The sequence below is a fragment of the Ixodes scapularis genome, unplaced genomic scaffold, assembly GCF_016920785.2.
Source record: "Ixodes scapularis isolate PalLabHiFi unplaced genomic scaffold, ASM1692078v2 ptg000105l_1___fragment_6___debris__unscaffolded, whole genome shotgun sequence".
Lineage (NCBI taxonomy): Eukaryota > Metazoa > Arthropoda > Arachnida > Ixodida > Ixodidae > Ixodes > Ixodes scapularis.
The window spans coordinates 113,827-124,999 of record NW_024609916.1 but is presented as its reverse complement, the minus strand read 5'-3'; the positions used below and the strand labels follow the sequence as shown (position 1 = coordinate 124,999).

The 11,173-nt window shown below is 48.1% G+C and overlaps 2 pseudogenes; both read left to right on the top strand.

The window, feature by feature from the left end:
* Positions 1–4,795: 4,795 nt before the first annotated feature.
* LOC115326649 lies at positions 4,796–6,445 on the top strand (annotated as a pseudogene).
* A 2,789-nt stretch (positions 6,446–9,234) lies between these two features.
* Positions 9,235–10,917, top strand: LOC115332320 (annotated as a pseudogene).
* Positions 10,918–11,173: the final 256 nt, after the last annotated feature.

Below are 11,173 nucleotides of genomic sequence, written 5' to 3'. Positions count from 1 at the left end.
CATATGGGGTTCGGGTTGGGAGCGGAGCAGTCGTACTAATTTGTTTCGTTCTGCGCGAAATGGTGGGATTGGGCTTGTTCATTTGTTTCTTCGCCAGGTGGTTTCTCGTTTTATTTTTCTTCGGGATCAAAAAGATGATTTCTTGCGAACTGTTCTGCAGGTCAGGCTGTGTCATGCATTACCTGAGTTTGTTGTATCTACTAGTACCTTTCAACGTGTGGGACTACGTGGTTTTTTGTATGAAGTGGTCAGAGCCTTTCAGTTTTGAAAAGTACGGTTTTCATTGGAGTATTTAAGTGTTGTCGATCGGAAGCGCTTATTTAAAGATCTGGTTGACACTGTGCTGCCAATACCTTTGTACCGCTCCTTATATTGTGAAGGCCCAGGAAAAGATGTTTTAAAAAGGGTTAAAAGAATGCCGGTTAGGCCAACTGTGAAGACCTTCTTTTTCCAGCTACACAGTGGCACCCTTCCTGTTAAGCCCTGGCTGCAGGAAAAAGGCCTTTTTGTGCCATGGTCTATTAACTGTCTCTTATGTCGAAAACCCGAAACTGTAGAACATATTTTCCTGGACTGTTGGGATGCTGTTTTTTTGTGGGACATTCTGCAACGTACCCTGAAGAAGGACCTACCATTAACAAATTATGGTATTCGATTCCTATCTGTCGACAACGAAGGGGGTGTGCCTTACGACATGTTTATGCTGTTGGGCCTCCACAGCCTATGGAGGACTAGGATGGCTGTACGAAATGCTGATGTTAACCCCCGTCAAGCAAGGGAATATTTAATTGAGAGTGCTATTTATGTAAGGGAAGTGTATGAAACGCTGACCGAAAAGCCTGAGTGGGTGCCTATACTGGACAGGCTGGTATCGATGAAGCAATTTTAAACTTAGTCGCAGTCAAAGGACTATCTAGTTGCTCTAGGTTGTCATTGTTGGGAATGTTTTTCGTACTGTCTGTTGAAATAAAGGTAGTAAAGACAAAAAAAAAGTGGCATAGCATAGTGGTAAGGTGTCTGCTTCATACGCAAGTGGACGCGGGTTCAATCCGCGCTGTGGGCCTACTTTTTTTTTCCTCAAACATTTTGTTTTGTCGAGGCATTTCGCAATATTTACGAAAATTCTTTTTTTACGATCAACACTGACAACAGAGAAAAAAAACAAATGTTGTCGACGAAACTTAGCAGAAATGTGCATGCTAGGGTATTGTGCTGTAACTTGAGAATAAATTGACAATGCAGGTGGCCTGACGTCGCAGAGGCGTTGCAGGAGCAGTTCTTTGAGGTAGCCCCCTTGTGTCGTGGGTGCTGTTGATGGCACCCACATTCGAATCCAGGGACCGTGCGCGTGCACGAGGAGGTGAACCGCCACTTGTACCATTTCATCAACGTACAGGTTGACGCATCCAGCCGCATATGTAACGTGGTTGGGCCAGGAAGCACGCACGACTCCCGCGTTTTCACCGAGAGCACACTACCAATCAAGCTGGCCGATGGCGTCTACGATGGCCTATTGCTCGGTGACAGCAGCTACACCTGCCAGCCGTGGCTGATGACTCCCTTCCCGTCGCCATCATCGGCAGCAGAAGTCAGGTACAACACGGCACACACCACGACAAGGAGTATTGTTGAAAGGTAAGACGAGGTCAAGCATCATGGTGAGTTACTGGGCTGCTATACTGAAAGGAATGCCACTAGACAATGTTTTGTTGTCATAGCACAGAAGACACTGTTAATTGTAAGGCTCCTACGTACAGTTTTGTGTTTTCTAGCACAAGCATGAAACAGTGGTTGCACGGAAGAGAGAAAAAAGAAAATAATATCCTAAGAATATATATTTATTTATTGTACTTTTCCAGTGCCCCCATACAGCCCGGGGGCCTGCGTGAGGGTGCACCATAGACAGATATATCCAGTGTTGCATAAAAAGCAGATACACAAAACGCACGCATAGTATCAAGAAACAAAAACGTGAAATATTCTCCAACATATTTTTTGGAGAACTTATCACATTGTTTGTTCGTTAGGGGCAGGATTTGTTACATACGCGTGAAAGACAATATTTTGGTTCAACCTGGATACAGAAGAGCAAAAAGACACAAATGCAAAGCCGTCTTTTTTTTTTTTTTCCGGCCCCACCTTTACGGAAATAGCACGCCTACCTGTCATACATTCTAAAATACTCCACACTGCTGGGACTGACCGTAAATATGTAACAAATTGCACCGGGCTCGGGTTGCTATAGGGAAGTCATTGACAGACATCTTCGGACTGCTAATGTTAACGACTGTTTGTATGAAACTGTGTTTCGCTTACACTCAGCTATGAGGAACATTTGTCGAGGGAAGTTTAATATGATGTACATGTAAGCATACTGTTATATATCTGGGCAATGATAAGAAATGATTGCCGGGTTTTCGGTAGGCTACAGACTTCAGAAAGTATGAAATAGTCTCAACCTTAATATATTTATGTACTTTAAATAAATAATACTCATTCTGTCCACATGATGCATGCTGGACAATAGGCCAGCTGAAGCGCAAATTCCACTGCCTGCATGCCGAGCTGTGCATGGAGCCAAGCAGACGCTGCGACGTCATCGTGGCATGCTGCGTGCTTCACAATCTCGCCAAGAGATACCCCTGCGTGATGCCAGGGACTGCCATCCCCCCTGAGGTTCCCGTGGAGCCCATGGCAGCCGGCCGTGGCGAAAGTAATGAGGCCCGGCACGCCCCTGTCGACCAATTCTTCTGTTGAGCGTAGATATGTGGGTATGTGGTGTTTTCAATTGAAACTGATTTTCTTAAATGCGAGACACATACAGAGATATTGTCCTCGCTGTGTGTTTACCAGGCTCCGTAGACATCCAGAGGATGGATAATCATAATAACAAGTTGAATGTCGCACGCGATTTCAAATAATAACTTTTCTTGAATGCTTCGTGGCATCTTTTGACTGTAGGTTTACAGGGAGCTAATAATAATATCTTTATTAGCTTTGAAAAAATACAGATGTAAGCGTGCTGGCCCACGAAAGCAAAGATGCTTGTATGTGGGACCAGGCAGCCAACAAAATACCGTGACACATTGAACACTGGAGAAACAAAACAAACAAACAACAGCAATGTAGGCATTTGGGCAACGAATACGCACTAAGTAATTATTTAATTAGTATTGCGCGAGCGTGAGACACCATTCTCTTACATTTCGTTTTACCGCACGAAAGGATGACAAGTTCAGCAAAGATTCTGGCAAACGGTTGAACATCGAAGGGACATAGTGTCGTTTTAACTTTTTTCCATAGTTTGTTTGTATCTTAGGGACCTTGAACCTATCTGTACGCCGCAAGTTTCTTTTTTTTACCTCTTGTTAAAATGTTCTACTATAATAATTACTTGTTATTATCACATATTTATGAAACTGATTAAATGACAATACTTCTAACGCGCGCATTTTTTCTTCAATGTCTAGTTTATCGAACACTGACCCGTAAGAAATATTGTTTACACTATATTATATGATTTATGATTTTATGAATATAAGGGGCCTAACCAACCCCCACATATTTCTTGGAGAACATAGATATTTTAAATATTTATTAAGCACTCTTCATGTATGGTTCCAATATGAAGGTAAACAGGCTTTGCGGCGTTCACTTGTTGCAAAAGAATGGAAGCGTTGGCAGATATTAGAGCAAGTAGATGTTGTGCTGCGACTGGTATCCACCTTTATTTGCAAAAGCGTTACTTGGAGACGATGCAGCGCCCGTCGTATGCTGCTCAGGCATCCACCTTCATAATGAAGACGTCTGTACCCTTGCCTGATTCCGAACATTTTAGCAGAAAGAGTGCCTTAAGCATTGCAAACCATATAGTCTCGCAAACCGTCTTCATTGCAACATGTTTTTGTTGGCTGCAACAAGGACATGCAGTTAAGATATAATGTGGTGGTGTCCAAAAAAGGTAACTCTTCTGAACAGCCTTGCAGGCACGGATCAGATTCATTCTCGCCTCATCCAGTTTCGGTATGTAGTTACAAATGCACAGACTGATTGGCAAATCTTGCAGCGTACCTCATTGTAAAAGGTTAGAGTTGGTCAAGCAGCATAATTGCAACTGCATTTAACAGTGCAATTGCTGCATGACCCATTGAACAACGTATGCAAAAGTCCTGCAATATATTGCTGTTGTGTGCCTCGGTCGACACTATGCGTGCTGCTTTTACGCAAAAAGCTTGGCAATGCACAAGGACCTCAAGTCAAACTACATGCATGGAAGACATAACCAGAGGCTTGACAAGCTGCTAATGATCCTCTTAGGATTAATCCGTGACCAACTGACCAACTGGTCAGTTGGTCACAGGGTTGGTTGGGGTTAACCCGTGACCAACTGGTCAACGGAATAGCCTATCAGACGACGCTCCCACCAGAAAGGGCTTTGCGCGCACACGCTTAATCTCTCCCGGACGCCGTGTTTTTCCGCGGCAAAACACTGGCCGTCCCGGCGGTCGACGCTCGCTTGATATTACTAAAAAAATTGGGCCACTGTACATAATGAAAATTATTTTGTTTTGAAGCAATCATGTGGCCATTTGTAATCAAAGGCAACAAGTAACGGGTAATGTAATTTGAGAGGAGATACCGTAAAATATTAACGACATTACTTCATTCATTAGACATTGGGATTCTAACAACTGTGTTAGTATGCTAGTGAAAAACTAACGTGTTACCAGTAATGTCGTTATCTGTACCGCGTTCGTTCTAACACTGGTTCCAACACTGGGGGTTCGGTGCCGGCATGGGCAACGCAGCACGCTTACGCTTCCTTCTGCTGCAGATCTTCGCTGCGGCATGGGTTGTCGAAGAGATGCATCATCCCCTGACTTCCAATCAATGCGGTTTTGAGGAAGGCAGCCAATCCCCCTCGTCACCGACAACATCAGCGGACTTCTTGCCTGGCGCAACGTTTGTCTGGCAACGGACTGGAACGTTATCTTGTGACATCAGCCTGCAAAAGGAGCAACCGCCCACTTCTCGGACGGGGTTCGGTGCCGGCATGGGCAACGCAGCACGCTTACGCTTCCTTCTGCTGCAGGTTAGTCCTGCTTATTTAGAAGTTGCTCGTTATTCCTCGAAACGCCAGCCGGCATCGTTCCCCAGTGTCCTTGTAAACTTGTGTTCCTGGTGTCACAATTTTCTGTCAAATCCTTGTGCTACACTTGTAGCATTGACATTGATTCTCTCCGGCAACGTTGAACTTAACCCCGGGTCCCTTACGGACGCCCAAATCCAGAAATTGCTGAAGGCAGTTGACCTACTACCAAAACTGGATAAAGGTCAGAAAACTAATTAACAATGTGGCAGAAATAAACCGGAATCAGGTTCGACTCGACAAAAAAAATCGAAGCCCTGAGTAAGAAATTCACTGCGATGGAAGCGGAAATAGCTCTGTTAAAAAGCTTCAAAGATGATATGCAGGAAATCGGTGCCCTCTCAACCAGTCTGTCAGCGCAAGTTGCTGCGGTCTCCTCTAGACAGGATGACACAGAAAACAGATCAAGGAGAAAACATTTATTATTTTACGGAATCAATGACGAACCTAACGAAACGTGGTCCCGTTCTGAATTAAAGGTAATTGTGTTCTGTCAAAAAAATCTAGAGGTGACCGTGGCAGGGAACGACATCAAACGTGCTCACAGACTTGGCAGCTCAAATTCAGAAAAGCCAAGACCAATTATTGTTAATTTTCTATCTTTCAAAGTCAAGCAGCACGTTCTATCCCAAGGATTCAAACTAAAAAACAGTGGCTTTTCAGTCGGCGAAGATCTTTCGGACAAGATTAGATTTGAACGCAAACAGCTCTTGGAGCATGCAAAATCACAGGAAATGCCATATAAGCTATGTTTCAATAAGCTCAGTATTGAAGGGGTAAACTTTATGATAGCGCTGAAGCAGCTACCGTATCAAGCTCGGCATAAGATAAGATCCACGCGCAAACTTGCTGTTATGATTATAAATTGTCGTAGTATCAAAAATAAAGTGGAAGAGTTTTCCGATCTTATCGCTCTGACAAAACCCAGTGTCGTCATTGGTACAGACTCCTGGTTGGATGACACCATTCGTGATACTGAAGTTTTTCCTTTTGGTTATGTTGCGTACCGCCGAGACCGAAATGTGCATGGTGGAGGAGTTTTTGTGTTAGTTCAGGAATCCCTTCGAAGTTTTGAGATCAGAGTGAATGGTATCAAATGTGAATCTGTTTGGTGCAAGATTGCGTCAGAAAATGGAGAATTTATTACAGCCGGTTCTTTCTATAGACCTCCTGGCCCTGACGAACGCGCAATGTTTTCTCTATTTGATGTTTTGTCAAGCATCGACACATCCAATCTGGTACTTGGAGGCGATTTCAACTTCCCAGATGTGGAGTGGGCAGGTGGTCAACCCGTAACATTGAATACCGCTAAGGCATATAAAACGTTCCTTAACTTTGTTTCAAGTTTTGAGTTGCACCAGTATGTATCCTTCCCTACAAGATTAGGTAAAACAAGGGCGACAACTTTGGACTTGCTTTTTAGCAACAGGGAAGGCCTAATATCGACTGTCTCTAGCCTTCCTGGAATTAGTGACCATGAAGTTGTAGTTGGCCGAATAACCAGTATATGTGGAATCAAGAGGCCACATTTACCTAGGAAAGTATTTTTTTTACGAACGCGGTAACTATGAAGGTATTTCCAATAACCTATGCGACTATTTCTGTGAGTTTAGAGAGCTCTCTCACCAACTCGACGTTGAAACTCTTTGGAACCTCTTTGGAAATAAAGTAAGCTCCTCAGTCAATGCATTGATTCCTTCCAAACTACTCGGTTGCAGGCGACAGAGATAAGCCGTGGATGAATGGAGAATTGTGTACCTTGGTTAAAAAGAAGAGGCGTGCATACCTGAAATATCGACAAAAGAATGACACATTTTCACGTTTACAATTCGCCGAATTAAATAATCAATTTAAAACAAAATCGGATGAATGCAACTGAAATTTCATTCCTCTCTTGACTAAAAACTGAGAAAAAAACCCGAAAGAGCTTTGGAAATATGTTAAGTAAAAAATAAGGCCTCAATCGGCATTCCCCCACCCCATTAGTAATTTCGGGCAGCTTGTAAGTGAAGAAGAGGAAAAAGCTACACTCTTCAATAATTATTTCCACTCCGTATTTTCATCCGTAGTTAACACGGAGCATCTGATAACTGGAGAAGGGCTCCTTGACAAAATGGATGAAATCGAAATATCTTACGACGGAATATTAAATATGGTGAACGGATTAAAGCTCAACAAAGCAAGTGGTCCCGACGGTATACCCGATCGTGTTTTCACATCATGCTCTGGAATCATCTCATCTTACTTAGAAGTCCCTTTTAAAAAGTCTCTCTCGAGTGGACGGCTTCCTAGCCAGTGGAAAACAGCAAACGTAGTGCCCATACATAAAAGCGGCCCAAAAGACCATGTCCAAAACTACAGACCTATTTCACTCCTTTGTACGTGCTCCAAAGTAATGGAACACATAATTTATAGCAACATTTTTATCACCTGGAAAAAAAACTGCTATCTTACTACCGCACAGCACGGATTTATAAAAGGGTTTTCTTGCGACACGCAGTTGGTTGAGTTCTACTATGACCTTGCAACTTCATTTGATAACGGGCTTCAAGTAGATTGCGTTTTCCTTGATTTTCAAAAAGCATCCGACACAGTACTGTAGTAGTTCAATTTTTTCATTTAGTTTCGCTCGCCACACTAACCAGGTGGCGCCACGAACTGTCACTGCATATCGCTGTAGCCAGGCGGCGCTACACTTCATCCATTGGGCCGTGCGCCCAGGTGGAACTCCCCTGGGGCGGTTGGCCCCCGGGTTGTTTCCCTCTAAATAAACGAGTACGTGTTCTGACCTCGGCCGATGTAGACGTCCCTTCCTTCCGGGTTGTTCCCGCCTCGGACCCGCCGGTGCTCGCCGCCCCACCTCGGCATGTGAGACAACATCTTTCAGCAGGCCGCCTCGGCGCTGCTTCTTTTCCTTTCTTTTTTTTATTTATTGGGCTCTCCGAATCACAACATTTTTTGGCGAAGGAGGATGGGATTTTCTTTGTTTTCCGATTCGGAGCCTGCTGCATAAGGCTTAGCCCCGGCAGCCGGTGTTTCACGTCCTTTGTCTTGTGACGCCACGTTTTCCCGCGCGAGGTGTGCCGGATTGGGCCCCGGCAACCTCTCGTTCCCGTTCAACGAAATTCTTTTCCCGTATACGTTTCGCCGGATTGGGCCCCGGCGGGCGTAAATTTTTTTTTTGCGCATTTCGTGGAAAATTTCTTTTTCTTTCCACTTACGTTTTCGAGCGGCGTCGCGCCGTTGGGTTCCGTTGCGGAGCTTTCAGAGGGCTCGCGTCCTATACTAAGGTCTGTCTGACGGTAGTGGGCTTGGCTCCTTGTGAATGCTGTCCCCCACGGGATTTTGCCTTTGTCCCCGGGCGTCGAGGTCGGGACCGTACTCCGCGTAGGCGTTGTGTGTATTACAAATGTCACCATACATAGTTGTCTTTTGTTAGTATCTTAGGCACACATGTAAAAAATCGTTGTAAAACCCTTGGCGAGTGAAAGACCCGCGGAAGCTTGTCGCGGCGTAAGGGAGCGCATAAGGCGCGTTCGCTCCGGTGAGCGAGTGGTGACGTAAATTTAGACGCCTCCGGTCGTCGGATGCGCGCGGCGAAGAGAGAAGCCGCTCTGCTGCGGAGTCGGCAGGTTGAAATGATGCGAAGGATGCGCGTTGAGAACACGCGTTGAGCCTAGACGAGGGTTGGCTCCTCGACAAAATGTGGATTGCTTAGCGGTTAAAGATCGCGAAAGGAGTACAGGGCCTGCGAGGAAACGAGGTCTTTGCATGCCGGTAGTCGCCATAAAGTCTTAAAGCGGTGGGCCGCGAGAACAAAGGAAGTCTTGGTCCGTTGTGTCCAAGATGGCGGCTCCACAGGGTCGCGTTCCCGCCGACTTCCTCCCCACGCCCGGCACGCCGGTAATGCCGTGGCTTACGTGGAAGCGTGGCTTCCTTAACTATCTTGAGGCGACTGACGCCGACGGTTTTCCGTCAAAGCGGAGAAGGGCGATCTTGCTGTCCTTTTTGGGAGAAGAAGGGAATCGCGTCGTGGATGCGTTTGGCCTCGCTGGCCCGGCCGTTGGCGCGGCCCAGGTGAGTTTCAGGTGTTATTGTCCGCTCTGGACACTCACTTCGCTTCCGCTCAGAACGTTGTCGTCGAACGCAGGAAGTTTGTCACAAGGGTGCAGGGCCCAGGGGAGACGGTCCTGGAGTATCTTGGGGCGCTTCGGCGCTTAGCCTCGTTTTGCGACTACGGAGAGTCGTTGGAAAGCCGCGTCGCGGAAATGTTTATCTCGGGAATCCGTAACGCGGAAGTCCAAGATCGTCTTATCAGAGAGTCCGGTGGAGCTCACGCACCGAGCCTCGAGCGTGCTGTCCAGCTGGCGCAGCAATTCGAGCGGACGTCTCGTGATAGCGATCTTTTCCGACGCTTATCGCTAGACGCAACCCCGAACGCGCCGCACGTGGTCGAGCGGATCCAAGATGGACGCGGTCGCGACCGAGATGCTCAACATGGCGGGCAGCCTCCCCGCCGCCGCGGATCTTCCCCCCCGAGGCGTGAGCGTCCCCTTCCTCCTCCCCCGTCTCCGTCGCAGCGAGAGCCCTCCTACTCTTCCCTTCCGAGGCGTAAGCCTCCCTCTCCTCCGTCGGGACGCGCGCGGACTTTCCCTCTCCCGCCGCGTCAAGACCGCCGGCAGCCGCGAGCTCCCTCCCGCCCGTTCTCCGGTGCGCGCCCACGTGACCCTCCCCCCCGGGGCGCGTCCTCCCGTTCGCGAGGGCGGATGTTTTTCTTGCGGAAGACGGAGCCACCCGCGGGATGAGTGCCCAGCATCGGGAGCCACATGCTTCTTGTGTGGCCGTGAGGGACATTTTGCAAATGTGTGTCGAAGCCGACCGAGGGACGACCGGGATCATCGACAACTGGCCCTTCCTGCTGGCCGGCGGGTCCCTGCCCGTGGCTACTACGACCGTCGCCAAGCTGGTCCGACACGCACACCCGTGCGAGGCGTCGGCACGTTCTCGGAGGATGACGACGACGAGATGTGGCCTGGAGTTTACACGGTGGGGTCACCCGGTGGTCGCCGGGAGCAGCGACCTGGTCCCCAGCGCCGGAGTTTCACGGCCGATGTAGAGGTGAACGGCTTCCCTCTTTCCATTCTCATCGACACCGGTGCTGAAGTCTCCCTCTCTCGGATGCGACTTTCAACCGCATCAATCGGAGCGGCCGCATCAAGCTTTCAAAGCCGCCGCGCACTTTAGTGCACTACCTAAAGGGTTCCATTCCCGTTTTGGGATGCTTTCACGCAAACGTCGTCTTCAAGGATCGCTTCGCGACCATTCTCTTCTACGTTGTACGCAACGGCCGTTCACTACTTGGAGTGGACGCGGTAGATGACCTCAAAATGATCTTGTCTGACGTACCGCTAAAATGTTTCCACATTGACGCAGCTGCTCCCGGAACAGCCGTCCCGGGACATGTAACCGAGGCTGAGGTCCCGCAGCCATCGTCCACGGCGGACGCAAGTTCGCCACTCCACTCTTCTGGTGCCTTTGGCACTTTGTCGTCGGCTGTCCCCGCAGCCCAAGGTCCATCGACCTCGTCCAGTGGCCGTTCTCCGTCATCGGTGAGCGATCATTCCACGCTTCCTCCCGGTTTTGAGGAGTTTGTAGAACTTTTTTCGTCCGAGTTGGGTTTGGTTGTAAACCAAACACATACAGTCACTGTCCGTCGTCATGTTCCGCCCGTTCAGGCGAAGCTCCGTCGTCTACCGTTCACGCTGCGCGAGTCCGTAACTGCCGAGATCCAGAAACTTGAACGTCAGGGCGTGATTGAGCGCGTCAGCGCCTCCGAGTGGGTCTCGCCCATCGTGGTCGTCAAGAAGAGAGACGGCGGTATCCGCATGTGCGTCGATCTCCGGGCTCCCAACCGCGCGGTCGTGATCGACTCATTCCCACTACCGCATATCGACGAGCTCCTGAACTCGCTCAGAGGAGCATCTTGTTTTTCAAAACTCGACCTTGCGTCGGCCTACCATCAAG